The 20,901-nt window shown below is 47.4% G+C and overlaps 1 protein-coding gene across 5 annotated transcripts in view; it reads right to left on the minus strand.

The window, feature by feature from the left end:
• The window catches only part of LYN (LYN proto-oncogene, Src family tyrosine kinase), an 89,327-nt gene that overhangs the window by 40,970 nt on the left and 27,456 nt on the right, over positions 1-20,901 (minus strand). Inside the window, exon 1 of one of the 5 annotated variants that reach the window (XM_029068562.2) lies at positions 490-538. The exons of the other annotated variants lie outside the window; for them this stretch is intronic. The gene's annotated coding sequence lies outside the window, so the exon portion shown is untranslated. Of the gene's footprint in view, positions 1-489; positions 539-20,901 lie in introns of those variants that run through there. 5 annotated transcript variants of the gene reach the window in all.

Here is a 20,901-nt window from a genome sequence, read left to right on the forward strand (position 1 = left end):
AGAGCACTGTACTTAGCGCTTTGGGGAGTACACTATAGCAACATAACGGAGTCGATAGACACATTCCCTATACTGCTCTACATATAGTATGCGCTTAAAAATACCACCAAATGACTGATGAGAACCCAGGTCCTCTGATTCCCAGGTCCATCCTCTAGTACAGATCGTCTGTGCACTTACTAAAGAACACCCTGATTTCCCAAATGACAGGACTTATATTTGGTGATGATCACCAGCTAATCATTAAAAACAATTATTTTGCAGTCCACATACCCGGCTCTTAATCACAAAGATAAATGAAGAGATGGTGAGCAAACTTGTGACGCTTATTCTACGTTTCACTGGTCTAAAGTCAGTTCATTCGTTGCCAAAAGAGAACTCCCTCCAAGGCTTCTGGGAACTCATTTTGCTGCCCATTGCAGTCCAACCCACTTCCTCCAATCCCTACTCCCCAAATTAGAAGGCCCAGTTCCGAATCTCTCATCTTACCTCCAGACAGCTATACGGGAGCTCCGTCCATTATCTAAAGAGATTTTTCTACTCTTTGGCTGACAGCCTGCTGAGTTGAAACTGAAAACAAGCCTATTGCTTCAGCGCCTCTTCCTAGAACATGCACGCGTCAGAGACCGAGATGCTCACTGGGGGCACTGGAATCTCTCGCTTCCTTCCCCACTCCATGCCCTCCGGTGTCCCTACTTGATGAGGGGATGCGGAACACGGAAGACGTGGTCGCATAGGAAGAGGCAGAAGCACAGGTCTGTGCTCAGGTGAGACTGATCAGGACTAAGGCAACGCCACATGTAGCTTAGTAGGAACACAGAAAATGTGATGGGTGGTTTGAGTGAAAAGGAGAGCAGCTGGGCAGCAGTGCTTATGGTAAAGCTGAATCTCGAAACCAAAAAAGCTGGGTTTAGGGAATTCTTCAAGAAACCCCCTAGAAAAAATATTCAAAGTTCCTCTCTCCACTTTACCTACTTGAAATCAATCCTTTACTTCCCTATTTTTCAGTCACTCTTGAATGCAAAATTGCTTTCCCATTATCCTCCCTGGGCTTGCTTCTGAAACAGACTCATTCAAGTGGGCTCAATGCAAGACCAGTCTTCTGTTCACCCTCTGTTTGAGTCTCAATTATTTCCTGCCTTACCGACTTGCATTTCCCTTCCATGGTTTTCCCAAGAAGCTTTCAGCTTCAGAGAATGGCTGAAAAACAGGAAGCCACATGGCCTAGTGGATAGAGCATAGACCTGGGAGTCAGGAGGACTTGGGTTCTAATCCCAGCTACGCCACTCGTCCGCTGGGTGACCCTGAGCAAGTCACTTAATTTCTCTGTGCCTCAGTTACCTCATCTGTAAAATGGGAATCAAGACTGGGAGCCCCAAGTGAGACAAGGACTGTGTCCAATCTGATCAGCTTGCATCTACCCCAGTGCTCAGTGACACACAGTAGCACGTAACGAATACGTGATCATTACTATTATTACTAAAACTTCACTCCAGGAAATGAGTCCCTGTCCTCCTCCATTCTCCTCTCTCATGAGGTTCGACCATATCTACCTCATTCTCAAACCTCCAAGGACTTGCCCCACTCGCTGCTATGACTCACATTCCCGCTTATTCATTCCAACTTCTAATCTTGGTTTCTTCCCTACAGGTTCTTTTCAAAAACCCCAGTTGAAGGCTATCAAACTTTCATTTCCCTAAATATGTGACACTCATTTCATTTCTCCTACTGGAATTCTGAGTCATTTCCCTCTTGAAAAAAGAGTTTCTGATTCATCCTCCTGAAGGACCAGATTAGAAGCGTGTTCAACATGTCGTTCTAGTCCATTGGAATTGAGTTCGGACCCTCAACAGGGTGTTTTCTTCCCATTACTTTACAGATCATTCCCCTTCACGTCTTACATAAGTTCTGTCTTCCACAGACTTCAAGTCACAGGGGGAGATGGGGCCAAGTTACGTTCTCAAAAAAACCCAGACAACTGAGATCCCCTAACGTCTCTTTGTCATGCTGGGGAAGAGGAGGTGGGTGGCCCATTAGAAAAGGTTAGTTGAGGTCCGACACTCAGCGTTGGCAGCCAAAACACACTATGTTATTCCGGAGGGATGAGCTCCTGTCCGGCCAAGCATGATACATCTGTCCAGGGGAGTTGCCGGAAACAGGCCCAGAACAAAGGTGAGTAGTATCTTCCTGGTCTGTTGCTCTCAGCTGTTTTAAAGGCAGGGAGAGAGGGCATTGTTGTTGATGTGTGTGTGTGTGTGTGTGTGTGCAGTTGGTCACAGCTAGAAAGGCTGCATGGGGGCTGATGTGTTTCAGGAGGGAGCTAATGACAGCTGTGTTTATTCTGTGCTGACGTAAGGAGCTGCCTCTCAGTATTCTACACACCGGAGACTATTAATCCAGCGGGGTAACTACACCTCCAAACTACTGGTAACAGAATCTGGACCAACAGGTGTCATCTTAACAGAGAGGGAGAGAGCCTCTCTTCTCTCTCACTTCAACAGCAGGCTCTGTTCAATAGGAAGGAAACAAATTGTCTGGGGTTCGGTCCACAATGCGCTATTCGAAAAGGGTCGGACGCACAATGGAAATGCCACAACTCCAGTGATTAAATATATATAAAGGCTTACCTAGGGCTCCAAAGATGGATCTAGCTCTCATTTCTACTTTTTGATAGGTGGAGAAATTTCTCCCTACTCCTAGTGTAAACTGTGAAAGAAAGAATGTAGCTACACTTACCAAAAAGAGTTACAAAAGAAGCAGCGTGGCCTAATGGAAAGAACACGGGCCTGGGACCTGGATTCTAACTTGGCCATTCGTCTGCTGTGCGACATTCACCTGTTGTGTGACCTAGGGCACATCATTTAACTTCTCTGTGCCTAGGTTTCCCCATCTCCATTTTATACCCATTCTCCCTCTTTCTTAGATTGTGAGAAGCAGCGTGGCTTAGTGGATAGAGCAAGGGCCTGGGAGTCGGAAAGACCTGCGTCCTAATCCCGGCTCTGCCAATATTCTGTTGTGTGACCTTGGGCACGTCACTTCACTTCTCTGTGCCCCAGTAACCTCATATGAAAAAGGGGGATTGAGACCGTGAGCCCCACGTGGGACAGGGACTGTGTCCAACCCTATTTGCTTGTAACCACCCCAACGCTTAGTATACGGCCTGGCACACGGGAAAGCGCTTAACAAATACTATAATTCTTATTACTAGGGAGCCGGCACACTAAGTTGCAGCAATTTAGAGGAGTAATGATAATAATGGCATTTTTTCAGTGCTTACTATATGCCAAGCACTTTACTAAGCCCTGGACACAGATTGTTCCTGCGCCACACAGGCCTCACAGTCTAAGGGAGAGGGAGAATAGATATTTGAGCCCCATTTTTACAGATGAGGGAAATGAGGCGCAGATAGTTAAGTGTCTTGGACACCTCTGGAAAACTCAACATCAAATAAAGAATCTGAATGAAACTCATTCCGATGAAGCATTCGAATGAAAAAATCATTTCTGGGACTTTCACAAGTGAACAACTTTACCATAATTCAGCAATTTTCTACAGCCACACTCTTTTAAATGCGGGACACTTTCAAGTCACTGACTTGGAATGATTTACATTTTAGTTTCTTTATCCCTACATGCCTTGTGACGAGTTCAGCATTTCTGGCTCATTTCTGGCCTCGCCAGCAGTTTGAAATGATCTTTTCCGGCAATCTCTTTTCCTCCGCTCCTTCCCCCTCCGTCGGAAAATGCTACACAATCAAGTAGAGGCTGCACACAACTTCCTGATTCACAAATAGCCATTACCCTATCTTCTCTTCCAAAAAGTCACATTTCCAAAGTTAAACACGGGTCAGAAATTAGACCAAATCATCCATCCCCTCGCCTCTGCTACTTTTTTCCAACTGGCGCCAGGTTGTTGCCTGGTCTTCTCTTCCCTTCACCCTCTACTACACATGGGATTCCTCCAAGCTTCAAGCAGTCTTCCTCTGATCTCCTGATAAAGCAGCACCGCTCTGTAAAAAGCATAACCAGATGATTGGTAGAAACAACGGAGGTCCTTTGGCCACAGTAAGATGTTGCAGTGGGAGAGGCTACAGCTCTTTTTGCTGGGGTTTGTTTGGAAACTATGGAAGATCAACTGTCAAGACCAGCATCTTCGGCATCTCCTTAGGCCACATCGTGACCCTCGGGCCTGTTTTAAAATTTCTCTCAACATTATCCATTGAGGAGGGCTGGACTGCATCACAGTAGAGCTTCACTCATTAACATATTACCTTTTAGCTCCGTCCTGGGTCATCCCTGACTGGGCTAGAATCAAGAGCGAGATAACCTCTCTTTAACCTACGTCACCTCTCATGAAAACCAGCAATAGTTCTACAGGCAAGTTTCCTACTCTTAACCTAGAAAAATGAAAGCTGCCCCTATCTACCATGGTGACATTCCAAGCCGTCAGAGTGGCACTAGGAATCAGAAAGCCTTGGTTCTCGTTCTGCTTCTTGCCAAACCTTTTGAGCGCCTTCACGGGCGATAGCTGGACGGCTCAACATTTCAACAGACTCATATGGATATTTAATCTTCAAATGAACCCTTCATGTGGCCGGAAAATAAATCTCATTTCTCACAGTGGAACTGGCCCAGTGTAAGGAATAATTTGTCCCGCTGGACTTTTCCGGAGAAGCCACAACTACATGATCTTTAAAAAGGAGTTTTCGCATAACTGTTGGTTGAGAAATTTCACAGAGGTAGACTATTGCGACTGCTGAAATACCTGCTTTTAGTGGGTTTTGTTTTTCTCCCCAACAGAAAGGAACAAGCTAAAAATTAGATGACCGCCTGCAAATTCACATAATGGGCAATACCTCATTAAAGGACTAAACGAATTTCAGCAAACTGCTATGTACAGGATCAGATTTTTCTTGTATTATGGACTTTATTCATTTTCCCTCCAGGCGGCATAGTAAAACTTTATATTTTTTAAGTTGACTTGTTTACCAAGTAGGGTGGATTAGAAGTGCACACCTGCACACACCATACACCAATCACACACCCTCGAGACCCTTAACATTTCAAGAAACTTTTTTTAATGCACGGTGAACTGCAATTTTATCTGAAGAATCCCTGAAAGTTTTCTGCCAAAGAAGTGTGGTACATTTTCCTGCCCGCCTTCCTTCAGGTTTACCATCCGGCTGAATCGTTAATCAGTACTTTCACAGTTTGGATGTTAAAGGTTGCCCCCAAATCAGATTGTGGTCTGCAGACTGCCAACTGGTGCTAAAAACTCAGTCAGATCTTTCTCGTCTCATTGAGCTAATTCCCAAACACCCACAGTTTAGAGGGAAACCTCACCACAAAAACTCTATGGTCTCAGAATTAGCGACAAAGATCTCTAGGGATATTTCCCGGTACCAAGAAGTGGCTACTTTTCATCAGCTCAACTAGAAGACATTGCTCTCATTTACAATTCTACATGATAAAATGATTAAAAACCTCAATTTTGCTGATGAAAACACATAGGCAGGGCAATCCAGGTCAACCCAAGCGTTCAGCCCATTGATAGCTGATGGGGGTAGGTGGGTTTAATTCTGTGGTGGGTGATGGGATCAGTGATTCTAGGTTCCAGAACCCTCGCTTTGCCTTGAACGTATCTAGGGGGTTCCAAGAGGCAAGTTAGCTCTTTAGCCAGATTTTGACATTTTTCTCTAAAAATATATCTTGCCCCTTACAGAGGCAGCTTGCGTGTCCAACAGTAATGCTGCCTGACCCCTCTACGAGGTTCCCACTGCATTAATCGATCAATCAGTTGTATTTATTGAGTGCTTAGCTTTGTGCGTAACACTGTTCTACGTGGTTTGGAGAGTACACTGTAATAGCATTATCGCCCAAAAAGCCACTGAACTCTGGGGAGACCAAGCACATATTCAGCAGAAAGCTCCCTATGAAATTTGCACTAGATTTTTTAAATTTCCTGGAATCTGAAGATAAGGCGGGGTCTTTAATCACAAGATGCTATTTTTAAGAGTCAGTATATCAAGGTTTTATATGTGGTCATTCACAAGTTCAAAACTGTGAAGTTCACCATTTCAGAGTTCTAGATGGGAACAGGCACAGAATGGGACACGGTTTATAAATTTCACACTGAAAATGTTACATTATTACTTTGTACTGTTATACCGTGTTCAGTACGAGTGAAGGGAAGAGACTGAGCAAGAAATGATCTGGAGAACTTGCCTACTGGAAGCACCATGGTCTAGTGAAAAGAGCATGGGACTCTGAATTGGGAGGCCCCGATTTTAGTTCCAGTTCTCCCATTGACCCTGCAGTGTGACCTTGGAAAAGTCACTCATCCCCATTTTATAGATGAGGGCATGGGGCACCAAGAGGTTAAGATACAGCTTTATCTACATCTTGGACTACGAGCATCCTGATGGACGACGACAGTGTCTGAACAAGAAAGAACGTGACCTAGTGGAGAAAGCACGGTCCTGGCAGTCAAAGGACCTGGATTCTAACCCTGAGTCCGTCGTTTGCCTGCTGTGTGACCTTAGGCAAGTCACTTAACTTCTCCGTTTCAGTTTTCTCACCTGTAAAAAGGTGATTAAATACATACCTGGTCTCCCTCCTCCTCGGGCTGTGAGGTCCCCGTGCGACCGAGGTGGTGTCTGACCTAAATATCTTGTATCTAGCACTTAATACACTGCTCTGAACACAGTAAGCGCTCAATAAATACCATTGATTGATCTACCCTAGAGCTTATCACCGTGAGTAGAACTGGAGTTAATGCTTAATAAATACCATAATTACTCATTGCTAGGTAGATGGATTATTCTGATTGTGAGGCAGCGTGGTCTAACGCGTGGCTTAGGAGATAAAGCACGGACCTGTGAGTCAGAAGGACCTGGATTCCAATCCTGACTCCACCATTTGTCCGCTGTGTGCCCTTGGGAAAGTCACGAGACTTCTCTGACTCAGTTCCCTCATCTGTAAAATGAGGATTAAGACTGTGAGCCTTATGAGGGACAGGGACTGTGTCCAACCTGATTATCTTGTATCTACCGCGGTTCTTAGAACAGTGCCTGACACATAGTAAGCACTTAACAAATACCACGATTATTATTATTATTTTTATTAATGGAAAAAGCACAAGCCTTGGAGCCAGAGGACCTGGATTTCAATCCTTACTCCATAACTTCTCTGCTGTGTGACTTTGGGCAAGTCACGAGACTTCTCTGTTCCTCAGTTTTCTCATCTGTAAAATGGGGAATCAATTCATGTTCCCCCTTCTACTTAGACTGTGAGCCCCATGAGGAACAACCTGTGTCCAATTTGATTAACTTATATGGCTCAGTGGAAAGAGCCTGGGCTTGGGAGTCATAGCTCATGGGTTCGAATCCCGGCTCCAACGCTTGTCAGCTGCGTGACGTTGGGCAAGTCACTTAACTTCTCTGTGCCTCAGTTACCTCATCTGTAAAATGGGGATTAAGATTGTGAGCCTCATGTGGGACAACCTGATGACCCTGTATCTCCCCCGGCGCTTAGAACAGTGCTCTGCACATAGTAAGCGCTTAACAAATACCAACATCATTATTACCCCACTGTTAGAACAGTGCTTGACACACAGTAAACACTTAACAGATGTCATTATTATTATTCTTATCATTGGACTGCCTAGAGGGAGCAGATCCACCAGTTAATTACTTATTTATTCAGCACAGGGTATGGAGCCCAGAACCTGGGCTTCAGGGGAATGAATATATGGAACAGCAAAATGGTATCGAAATAGAGATTGATGACATTATTTGTCGAAGCTATAAGAGTTGGTCGAGATGTAACTACGGGGAGTCCAGCTGTTGGAAATGTTTAGAATTCTCTGAAGGAATCACCGTTAGAAGGATCTAAAGCCATCCTCAGATCAAAAAGAAGGCTGGTAGTAAGCATTATTCTTTATAAGTGATTCGTGACTTCCTCATCTTTTTACGGAAAGCTGAAGTACAGGTAGATTATTTAAGTGGTAAGTTTTTTCTGAAGATGGCGCTCAGAGAAAGACGTCAAAATGGACGTGACTTTCTTTCCAATTGAGCTGCCCTCCCTCTGTGTCCTTCACACGGGGTGGCTGGAGCTGCAGATACTGCAAAGGCCCTCGAAACTGGTCATCAGTGTGGCTTTACAGTGTCTGTCCTGGCTTAGGCAGTTCTGTTACGATATTAATATTACAATATTCTGTTACTCTGTGCTTATGAGATTGGACACAGACCCTATCCCACACTGGGCTCACAAACTCTCATCTCCATTTTACAGATGAGGAAACTGAGGTCCAGAGAGGATAAGTGACTTGGCCAAGGTCACCTGGTAGGCCAGGGCCAGACCAAAGCATAGAGAAGCCAGGTCTCCTTGACTCACCACCCACGTTCCTTCCACTAAGCCACGATACTGCTCCAAACGAGTTCCTTTTAAATGTGCAAGCTGAGGCGTGGGCTGGGGTTAGGGGTAGGAGGACAAACTTAGACCCACAGGGCGGCGCCGCTGAAATTCGGGATTGCCTGGATGTGAAGGAAGAAGACTGCGGCAGGAACTCCAAGAGCTCTTCCAGGGCCGAGGACACTGCTGAGGTCTGCCTAGAGCGGCCTAAGCCACGGGGATGATTGCAGCTCAAAACCAGCCTTTCTGGCCACTGTAAGATTCCCTCAGCAATCTGGTCCTCCCATTCTCCCCTAGTAGCTTGGACTTTGAGAAGCCCACCGCGTCGACATAAATCTTGAGATCCCTTCGATTTTCATGTGGATAATCGCTCATGCCACTTAGAACTGCCTGACCTTCCCAACTCCTCCTTGAGGCCTTTGGAGACTCAGGAGAAGCCAATGGCCCGATCCCTGCCTCCACATTTTCTGAATGTACAGCTCTTAACTCTTCACCACCTCCCCATGGAGAACACTTTCCCTACTGTAAATAGAGCAGAAAAATGATTATCTGGGTGCCTGAGATCAGTTCAGTCAAAGATCTGGAGATCAGCCCAGCTTGACGTAGCTAAACTTTCTTCGATCACCTAAAACCCGTCTCACTTCAGCTAATGAATGTTTGGCAAACGGACTTTCCCTTCTACGATACTTCTGTTTCTGTTAGATGTCTGCCGGTCCTCGTGTTGTTTAGTGGCTCCCAGAGGGACAGGCCCACATTTTTAAGCTCATCATGTAAAGATCTTACAACTGCGCCAGGCTTTTAACAGATTACTATAAGGCCCCGACTTCTGACGATGGAAGCAACAGCAATGTTTTTGGGGGTGTAATAACCCAAAACCCAAATACTGATTTTTAGATTTAATTCATCCTAGTAAGCCTTACAGTGAACGTTAAGACTGTTCCTTTTCTACAGAGTAACTGGCTCCAGGAATCGGTTTTTAATCCAGCAATTTTAATGCTGCTTTTCAAAGACCAAACACTACCACCTTTATCACCACATTATTTGCCCTGTCTGAACACAGCAACCCGCTTGCCTTTGATAAGCATGAAAGGTGCCTCTGTGTGTGTTGCCACTGAGTGCCAGGAGCACCTCACCCTCCGCAGAGTTTCCTTTTTTTCATTTCCCCATCTGATTTGCCAGACCGGGTGCCTATCCATTCCCACAGGGACACTGTTCCTCCACGCCTTGATTCTGGCAGGCAGGGAGACTCGGGTTCTAATCTCCGCTCCGCTACTTGCCCGTGGCGGGACCTCGGGCAAGCCGCTCAACCGCTCTGGGCCTCAGTTTCCTCATCTGTAAAATGGGGATCAGATACCCGCTCGCCCTCCTTCACAGACCGTGAGCCCCAAGAATGACAGGAACCGTGTTTGACCTAATGATCTTGCATCTACCCCAGAACTTGACACAGAGTAAGCGACTCAATGCCATCATCATCCTTATTATTATTATCGTACTCAAGTCAATCCCCTCTCAGGATGGCACCTGGAGAGTTTCCAGTACTTTATCAGTCCCGGCTACGGGAGGGAGAGTCAAGCAGAGGCCTATCCATTCCTAGCTTGGGCAGTGGCTAGCGAGTGGACGGCAAATCTGCCACAAGTCAAAACTCACCCGTGCCGGGAAGCAGTGGCATGGGAGAGAGTCGAGGGTGGAGACTCGAGTTTACCGCGCGGAAGGCGGCAACGGTAAACCACTTCCTTCTGGGAGAGATGTATCCGTGGTGTCGCTATGGGTCGGAAACGACTCCACGGCGTAAGACAAGACCCAATCCATCGCTAGGGGCGACCCACAATTTTCACAGACCGGGCTGCCTCGCGGAGAGGCGATGGAGGCCTCCTGGATAGAGCACGGGCCGGGGAGTCGGAGGACCTGAGTTCAAATCCCGGCTCTGCCGCTAGTCTGCTGGGTGACATTGGGCAAGTCATTTCACTTCCCTGTGCCTCAATTACCTCGTCTGCAAATAGGGATCGATCAATCGATCGATAGCATTTATTGAGGGCTTACTATGTGGATTAAGACTGGGAGACCCATGGAGGACAGGGACTGTGTCCAAGCCCATTATCTTACATCTACCCCAGCCTTTGGTACAGTGCTTGTCACATAGTAAGCAGTTCAATAATGCCATTAAAAAAAGCCTTGCTCGAGACTGTTGGTTGTGGTTTCATTTAGGCCATAACACGAACGGCAAGAACCAGTATACTTCTTGAGGGCCGGGAGCATGCCTACTGTCTCTACTGTATTCTTCCCAAACGCTTAATACAGTACTCCGCACTGATGAGCGCTCAGTAAATGCTACTGAATACCACACAGATGAAGCTGTCCTGGGCATCCGATCCCGAACACCAGAAGACTGCTCTGACAGAGCAGAATTCCCCGTGAACTCCCTCTGCCAGGGACCAAGAGTGCCCCCACTAACTTCCCTCATTTTTCTGCTCCTGAGGAAGCCAGGCTCACAAAGAGGAACATGGGGCAACAATCCCATTCCAGCAGTACTGCCAATGACCAAAAGAGCCTGCCTTCTGAGGGGAAAGAAGAAGGGCCAGAACGAACAGGAGAGGAGAGAGACCCTCCAAGAGATGAGGGAATTCAGAAGTCACCGGGAGCGCAAGAAATCCGCTCTTCCTCGAGAACGAGAACATATTTAGAGCAGCACTAGGGTAAGTGGTCCTTGGAGAAACTCGGCCTTACACAAATCTATCTCTCGCTGGAGAGGCTGAAAAAGGAGAGTGGCAAAGTAAAACAACTATGGGTTTTGGTCCCAGAGTGTTTGTATATCTGAAAAGGACAGCAGTCTGGAAAAGCAGAGGTAGGAAGGCAAGGGAGAGGGTGAAGTTAACAAACCCTTAAATATTTCAAAGCCCAAATTCCAAATCATCTTACCCTTTATCTTATCCCGCCTTGATTTCTGCACCAGCTTCCTTGCTGACTTCCCTGCCTCCCCCACTCCACTCCATATTTCACTTTGCTGCCCAGATCATTTTTACACAGAAACATTCGAGCCACGTTTCCCCACTCAAGAAACTCCAGCGGTTGCCCGTCCACCTCTGCAGCAAACAGACACTCCTTACCATGGGCTTTAAAGCACTCAATCTCCTTGCCCCCTCCTACCTTACCTCCCTGATTTCCTACAACCTACTCACCGTAACTCGATCTCTTCGATCTCGCTGCCAACCTCTTGCCCACGTCCTATAAGGCCCTCCGTCTTTATAGCCAACAGATGATTAGTCCCTCCGCCTTCAAAGCCTTACCGAAGGCACATCTCCTCTAAGAGGTCTTTCCCGACTAGGCCCTCATTTCCGCTTTCTCCCACTCCCTTCTGCATCGCCCGTGCCCTTGGATTTGCGCCCTTTATTCACCCCTCCCTCAGCCCCACAGCACTTATGTAGTATCTTTAATTCATTTATATGATTTGTTTCCCCCTCTAGATTGTACGTTTGTTGTGGGCAGGGAGTGTGTCTATCAATATACTCAATATATAGCGTGTATAACAATGTACAGAGTGTGTGTATACTCTGTTATATTGTACTCTCCAGGCATTTAGTACAGTGCTCTGCACACAGTAAGAGCTCAGTAAATACCACTGATTTATTGACCCCTTCAGTCTTCAGTGCGACCACTGCTCACGTTATCCCCTTCCTGGGTCTACCACCTCTTTGTCTCTCCCTCCTTCAAAATTCTGCTAAAGAACCACCTCCCCCGAGAGGCTTTCCTTGATCAAAACAACCTGATTGAGGTTTTCTATCATTCCAGTTAGTGGCTGCACTTGGTCACCGCCAAAATCCCGTGTTTGTTTCTATTGCCAGAATTCACGCGTCTCGTGTACCATATGAAGCGTGGTTTGGGTTACCCCCGTCTCCCTCTCACCTGAGTGTAAACTTCCTGAAAGGGGAGATTTAACTTCCTCCTCCTAACACCTCACGACAGCACCCACATAATGAATGCTATTAAATTCAGTAGAGCTAAATGAATGGATTGATAGTCTTTAAGGCCTTCCCTCTATTTTATGGGTCAAAGTTCTTAAAACAGGAGTACTTTCCCTCTATTTTATGATTCAGAATTCATAATACAGGAGCATCAGATACTATTTGACAGTCTGTGTTTTTTCCTTCTTTCCTCTCTCCTGCCCGGACCTCCAGGACTCTAATCTCCACTTAGGGGCTGAGTTGAAGCAAACTGACTAGTTCGCATGCTTAACAAACAGCTCCAAGAGGAGGAAGTTGTATGTTCCCATATTCTAAAAGCAGGAAGCTGGACTTGGCAAATGGTGAGTGGAATTTGAACCTAGGGTTTGGGGGGGGGGGGGATGGCGGGGTGGAGTGGAAGATCCCCAAGTGGTGTGTTCACATAGAGCTGAAATTGCCACATTCGAGACTGACGAGATCTCCAGAGAGGGGGATTCGCTGACTCACAACAACTCTCACAATCAGGAGTTTCTTGGTCTGATCTAACTTCGCGTGCTGACGTTTGCTCTCCATTTTCACTCACGATGGAACAGGAGAAAAGGGGTTCTCCCCCCGCTCCCCACTCACCCCGACGCTGGCCCAGAACCCTCTGTTTCAGTTTTTAAAATCTAAATGAAAAATTCCATTTACTTCCTCTTCCTCAGAGTCACCTCTACATCAGGTCTTTGGGGTTGGTGGGGGTTGGGGAGAGAGAACTGGTTTTCAAATACCCATTTGTAGAAGGTGAGTTCGATCTCAGAAAATACAGTTTTGAAAACTGGGTTAAGGAACACCATTTTGCATATTTAGGGACTTGCCTCGACTGATGGAGAAGGGCTACGAAAGGCGAGACCTGAGAAGCAGAGAAGACGTCGGGAAGCAGCGTGGCCTAGTGGAGAGAGCACGCGCCAGGGAGGCAGAAGGACCTGGGGTCAGAAGGACCTGGGTTCAAATCTCGGCTCTGCCACTTGTCTGCTGTGTGACCTTGGGAAAGTCACCTAACTTCTCTGTGCCTCCGTTGTCTCATCTGTTAAATGGGGTTTAATACCGTGAGTCACATGTGGGAATGTGTCCAACCTGATTAGCTTTTATCCACCCCAACCCTTAGTACAGTGCTGACACACAGTACGTGCTTAAATGCCATAAAAAAAAAGAAATAGCATAGCTTAGGGGAAAGATCCATGCCTAGGAGTCAGTAGACCTGGGTTCTAAGCCCAGTTCTGCCATTTTTGACCTTGGGCAAGTCACTTCACTTCTCTGGGCCTCACTTATCTCATCTGTAAGATGGGGATTAAGTCCTATTGCTTCTTACTTAGACTAGGAGCCCAATATGGGACACAGACCGTGCCCGACCTTGTTATCTTCTAACTAACCCAACGCTTAATAGAATGACTGGGATGTAATAGGTACTTAATAAGTACCATTTTTAAAAATGCACTCTTTATTACCTAATCCGATGAAAACAATAGTTTAGGATGAGAGAAATGGAACTGCTTCAGCCTCAGAGGACATACATTTTATTTTGGTTCTCTGTAGCTCTGCATTTCACTTTCATATTCATCCATTAACTGTATTTATTGAGCACTTACTGTGTGCAGAACCTGGAACTAAGCGCTTGGAAGAGTACAGTATAACAAAGACGGTAGACACATTTCCTGCCCACAACAAGCTTATAGTCTAGAGGACTGTATTCCCTAATTGATACTTGACTGATTGATTGAAACTTTCCCCAGTTTATAAATTCAAGTCTTGCTCTCACACTGCTTTTAAATTTTGCAAAACTAGCATTGGAATTTTCATCCAAACCTTCCTCGGGGTTGTTTCCCAATATTATTTTCAGGTAAAATCAAAAACAAAATCAAAGTCAATGAGACGCAGTCTAACCAATCACAATCAAGTAGAGTCTCCTTCCTTTCAATACCCGGGATGTTTTAGGGACAAGAAGGTAGAGCTGAAGTGCTGTCCGCTGTTAAATATGGTTTCCATTTTCAGACTTTACAAGATTGTCCAGGGACCAATTATGGCTTTTTTAATGGTATTTGTTAAGCGCTCACTGTGTGCCAGGCACTGTACTGGACACTGGGGTGGATACAAGTTAATGAGGTTGGACGCAGTCTACGTTCCACATGGGGCCCGTGGTTTTCATCCCCATTTTATGGGTGAGTTAACTGAGGCACAGAGCAGTTAAATGACTTGCCCAGTGTCACACAGCAGACAAGTGGAGGAGGCCGGGATAAGAATCCAGGTCCTTCTGATTCCCAGGCCCGTGCTCCAAGCACTAGGCGATGTCGCTCCTCTTCGCTGCTTTGCTGCTGCTTCTCCTCTTCCCCCTAACTGGCCAAGTTTCGGTCTTTCATTACTCATCAACGCTCCCAGGTTGACCGGGGGAAGGGTTCCCCTTGCAATTCTGCTACAGTCACCCAGGGGCCCTGACCCTTCTGTGAGAAACTCTGTTCTAAGGCAAGCCCAAACAGGTATCAGGAAAAGACTTTCCCTCTGCTCACTGGACCCCGCCCATTCTGGGGGCCCCATTGTACAATCTGGTACACTCTGAGCGATTTATGTCTTCCTCTGAGGCACCTGGCATCGACGAATCAGTACTGCGACAGGACACCTGACCGGGACCACTGTTCCGCTCCAACATTCCCTTGTCCTCTATGATAGTCTGATAATCATTTGGTTATTCGAACAGCTCTCTGAATCCGCTCAGTTTTCCTTAATGAGGAAAAAACCAGGACTTCTCTCACCATGAGGGCTCCGGAATCACTCGCATTTAACCCTCGGAATAGGCTGCTGCTAAATCTTGTGGATCCTTACCCTCCTTTCCCTCCAAACAGCTATCACCCTGGTTCAAGTTCTCATCATCTCCCAATTAGACTACCGTTGCAGCCTCCACTGGCCTCCCTGCTTCCAGTCTGTCCCCTCTTCTACTATACTTGCAGTCCCGTTTACATTCCGGTTCAGTTTACATTCCACTTCGCATAAAGCAAAAATTCCTGACCATTGGCTTCGCTGCTCTCCTCCAAGAGGACTTCCCTGTCTAGGCTCTCCTTTCCTCTTCTCCCACTGCCTTCTGCGTCACCTTGACTTTTTCCCTTTATTCATCCCCCCTCCCAGCCCCACAACACTTAGGTACATATCTGTACTTATTTATATTAATGTCTGTCTCCCCTGTGGACCGTAATCTTGTTGTGGGCAGGTAGGGGCACTCCCATACATCTCGATTTATATATTTTATCACTTAAATCAATCAACCAAAAGTATTTATCGGATGCCCGTAGGACTAAACAGCTTGGGGGGGAAGGCACGGAAACAAAGTTATTTCCTTTAACTTTCCTTTTCTTCTCATGAACACTTGTATCTCTTTTTCCCCAAATCGTAAATAGTTTTATTATGTTCTCTTCAAGGTTCCATACCAAAACAACTGATGCTACGTAAAATGTAACTATTCCAAAGGAAGGAACTCCAGTTGATGTATATGGAACCAAAATAATGAGGGAAAAGCCTCTATTTGGACAGTTTCTAAGAATCCTATAAAAACTGGAATAACTAGATACTATACGCTGCAGTATACGTAGAGAAGCCGTGTGGTCTAATGGATAGACCACCGACCTGGGAGTCAGAAGGACCTAAGTTTTAGTACCAGTTCTGCCCCTTGTCTGCTGTGTGACCTTGAGCAAGTCACCAAACTTCTCTGTGCCTCAGTTCCCTCATCTGTAAAATGGGGATTAAGACTGTGAGGCCCATGTGGGACAGGGACTGCGTCTAACCTGATTATCTTGTACCTACCCCAGAGCTTCGTACAGTGCCTGGCACATCGTAAGTGCTTTAACAAATACCGTAAAAAAAAAATAAATCCATGTTGACTGAGATTCTCAACCATGAGGGTTCAAGTCCCCCTTTCTTCCAGGTTGATGTGCAGTGTCCAAGAGGGGAGAGGAGACTCTCAGCTGCTCCACCTCTCTCCTAGGGCTTTTCCTTTGGGCCTTCTCTTATTGCCATCGTTCTCGTCTGTCCGTCTCCCCCGATTAGACCGTAAGCCCGTCAAAGGGCAGGGACTGTCTCTATCCGTTACCCATTTGTACATTCCAAGCGCTTAGTACAGTGTTCGGCACATAGTAAGCGCTCAATAAATACTACTGAACGAATGAATGCCTAGGCGAAGGGGAGACTGGCGGCCGCCTCTGGGGTTGCGGTCCCTGCCGGCAGGGCAGCTGGGCTTGGTTTTTTATGCACCTACTAAATGGGCCAGAGAACAGCGTGACTTTGTTTTTAACGGTCTTTGTTAGACACTTACTCGGGGCCAGACGCCGCATTAGGCGCTGGTGGAGAGACACAAGCTAATCAGGTTGGGCATGGTCCTTGTCCCACGGGGAACTCAAACAATCCCCATTTTACAGACGAGGTAACTGAGGCCCAGAGAAGTGAAACGACTTACTCAAGGTCACACGGCAGACAAAGGGCAGAGCCAGGATTCGAAGCTAGGTCCTCCTGACTCCCATGCCCGTGCTCCATCCGTCAGGCCTTGCTGCTTCTGATATTTGAGCCATGAGGCGCTGAGAGATTTGGCGGCCAAATATTAGGGCAGCGCTTGGCAGTGCTCTACTCTGGCCCTGGACGAAACCCCTTTTCAAATGCTCACGCTGGGAGCGGTGCTCAGGCAGACACACACCACACACACAGAGCAGAAATGGCAGATCAGTTCACATTATCAGGAGTCTGATTCTCCCTCTCACCACTGGGCTGTCTTCCGGCAACTTGTCTTGAGTCTTTTTGCTTTCCTAACCTGAAATAGTACTAAGTTGCTGGCATTTCTATCCTCCAGCAATACCAACTCAAAGCAGTTCATTGGACTGAGGCACTCTAAGTGAAAAGATTTCCATGGATGCTCTCAAAAGTGTTAAAACACTCTTTTTCTCTACTTTGCCTTTAGATCTTCTTACCCCTCCGATTCACCAACGCAACTGCCGCCGTTTCTGCAATCAGAGGCCTCCCTCGACAGGCGGGGCTTCACCGTTGGACGGGGTCCCTGGCCGCCAGCAGCGGACTAGCCGGGGTGTCGAGACCACGGCACCAGGATCCGGCAGGCAGTTGCCTCGCTAGCCGCAGCGGACTTCACTGCCCACGTCAGCCAGCAATTTTCCCGATCCCCACCGGGCCTGTCTACCACGGCCATCGCTCGAGGTGGTGGTCCTTCCCTCAGAAACCTCCATCGCCGACGGCCCGGCCCCATCAGGCACTCCCCTGCTTGCAGGGCTGGAACTAGAACCCGGGTCTTCTGGTTTCCAGAGCCGGGCTCTTTGCACCGGATCGACCGCGGAGTCACTCGATGGAATTCCACCGACACAGCATTTACGGACTAGGGGAAAAAAAATTCAATATCCATGCCTGCCATTTTCATCCAAAGAATACTCAATCTGACAGAGAAACTGATGCTGTCCGGTGGAAGGAGGGAAGAGCTTATTACTCCTTTCCCTCACAGAAAAGACAGTGGGTAGAGGGAGAGCACCCCTCTCAGGGTCGCAACCGGAGAGTTTCCAGTACCCTACCAGTCTCAGCTGCGGGGAGGAGAGTGGAGCAGAGGCCTAACCGCTCCATTCCTAGCTTGGGGAGTGGCTAGCGAGTGGAAGGCGACCTGCCGGGCGGCAGCGGCACGTGAGAAAGTCGAGGGCAGAACCGCGCGGAAGGCGGCAACGGTAAACCATCTCCGGATTCTTACCAAGAAAACCCTATGGATCCGCTACCAGAACGGCCGCAGATGGAGAGCGGGGCGTCCGTGGTGTCGTTACGGGTCGGAAACGACTCGACGGCGTGTGACGAGACGAGAGGGAGAGTGGGAGGGGGATGAAGAAATCTCTACCTAGCTGCCCGAACGGAGGAGGTCGTGGACTGGTTTGCCTCTGTGGTTTGATTAGGCTTGCAACCAGAAGAGGGTGTGAAGGTAGAGGAAGAGGAGAGACAAAGAGGGAGGGGAGAGGTAGTCGACGGTAGCTCCCTCGTAAGAGGCTTCCCTGGAAGACTGGAGGAAATCACCTTCCGGGACCTATTACATGGCAAAAGGGCAGACAGAGTTCAATCCACGGACTTTACGGTAAGGACTGTTTTGTAGGAATGTTTAGCCTGTAAGCTCACTGTGAGCAGGGAATGAGTCCGTCTGCCCGTCTGACCTGATTAACTTGCACCTACCCCAGTACTTGGGCCAGTGCTTGACACATTGACAGTAATAAAGATAAAGCGATTGTATCTGTTCAGCGCTTACTCTGTGCAGAGCACTCTATAAGGCACTTGAGAGAGTAAAATATAACAGAATTGGTAGACGTGTTCCCTGCCCCCAAAGAGCCTGCAGCCTAGATGGGGAGACAGGCATTAATATAAATAAATGTGCATGAGAATTGTGAGACCGGTGAATGAAAGGTGAAAATCCAAGGGCACCCAGTACTCCCATGATGTGTGTGTACATTACATTCTTTGGATAGAACACTGTTAGGGAATCAAGGGCCGGTGTTCCAAAGATGCACCTCTATCCGAACAGAACACGACCGACGTTGGAAGAAATGGTGGAGCACATACGTGTGTCATCAGTCACAGGATCAACTGAATTTTCCTTCACTTGGAGCTTATGGCCAACCCAGCCTCTGCAGTATGAGAAGCAGTGTGGCCTAGTGGAGAGGGCCCCGGCCTGGGAGCCTAATCCTGGCTCTGCCAACTGCTTGCTGGGTGACGTAGGGCGAGTCACTTCACTCCTCTGAGCCTCAGTTTTCTCAACTGTAAAATGGGGATTAAATTCCCGTTCTCCTTCCTATTTCGACTGCGAGCTCAGTGTGGGATAAATACAGTGTTGTGGGACTCGGATCTACCCCAACGCTCAGAACAGTGTTGGACGCATAGTAAGCACTTAAATACCGTAAAAATAAAAACGAAAGAACCGAGCATACTGTGTCAAGACTTATGACTTCTACAGTGCCACCTGAATTAGCAAAACGAAAGAAGTGAAGAACTAAATACCCGTTGATGCTTCGTTGAAAAGTACGGCCGTTTTAAACGTTATCATCGTCATCAATGATATTTTTTGAGCGCGTTCCGTGTGCACAGCACTGTACTAAGCTCATGGAAGAAAATACAGCAGAGCTGATAGACACGTTCGCTGCCCACAACGCGTTTACAGTCTCTGAAACTAATTAAAATAGCAAGTAAATGGTTGAGAACCAATTTCATCTTTCCGGTATTGCTGCCGGTGCAAATCGCTTTCTGAGTTCTACTGGTTTCCTCTCACAAGGAGGGATATATGCACACTTGAGGCATTGAGTATACAAGCTGCTTTGAAAAATAATTACAGTCATTGCCTGCCAGAGGCTAGAAAAAAGATATAAAGCATAATCCAAAGAGGTCTCTCCAGATCTGACAGGCACCGACGATGCCTACCAACGCCCAGGACCCATCCGCAGAAGGTCGGCCTACCACTCGAAACTTGGCAAATTTTTTCCATTTGTCTTCCACGTTAAACTGTAAGCTTTTTGAGGGCAGGGACCACACCTTTGACTTCTTGGTATGTTTCCCAAGCAGCTAGTACAATGTCTTGCACACAGATGACGCTCAAAACGCACTGGTGACACGGATACATGCGCAGGGCAGGAGAAATGAAGGGGGGAAAGGGGTGAACCCGGGGCAACAGGCTCGGTGGGGTCCAGACACCCCGCAAAACATCCCCCAGGTGCATGCACAATGACCACAACAGTTGCCAGATGGCGACTGCTTCCCCCCAGTCACTTCCCCCACCCACGGCAGAACGACTTCTCTCCCCGTCCCCGTAGCGCTGGGAGAATACGCAAGAGGCAGTGGGAGCCGAAGCTTCGGCCAATGTGGCAGAGATGACTCAGCGTTGATAAGTCGGATTAAAAAAAAAAAATACTGATCATATTAAATGCTTTCTATGTGCCAGACATTGTAACCGAGCACTGGGGTAGATACAAGATGATCCGGTCAGACACAATCCCCGTCCCACATACTCACAGCTTAAGTAGGAGGGAGAACAAGTATTTAATCCCAATTTTACTGAAGAGGAAACAGGCACAGAGAAGCAAAGTATCTTCTCCGAGGTCACACAGCAGGCAAGTGGTGAAGCCAGAAATGGAACCCAAGTCCGCTGACTCTTTTCAGAGCTCCGGAGCCTTCGGGGAGAAAAGTTGGGGCAGAGGATCACCCCTCGCCAGTGCCCTCCTCCTCCTCCCCAAAAAACCAGTAGCTGAAAAGGAGCTGCAAAGAGCCCCGTCAACTGATGGGGAATCAGTGACTGTTAAGGAAAGTCTCCCTCAGAGCAAAAACACACCACATACACACTCTCTCTCCCTCCCTCTCTCCCTCTCTCTCACTCCCTGGAACTAGAAGGAGCCAGCTCCTTCCCAGGAGCGAATCAGGTGATCTGGAGAGGCGGCTCCAATATCCTATGCTCCCTGGCAAGATGAGGTCAAGGGTCAGGCAAAATCCAATAGTCCCAGACCCTCGAGGACGAGGCG

The sequence above is a fragment of the Ornithorhynchus anatinus genome, chromosome 7 (genome assembly GCF_004115215.2).
Source record: "Ornithorhynchus anatinus isolate Pmale09 chromosome 7, mOrnAna1.pri.v4, whole genome shotgun sequence".
In the NCBI taxonomy this organism is placed as follows: domain Eukaryota; kingdom Metazoa; phylum Chordata; class Mammalia; order Monotremata; family Ornithorhynchidae; genus Ornithorhynchus; species Ornithorhynchus anatinus.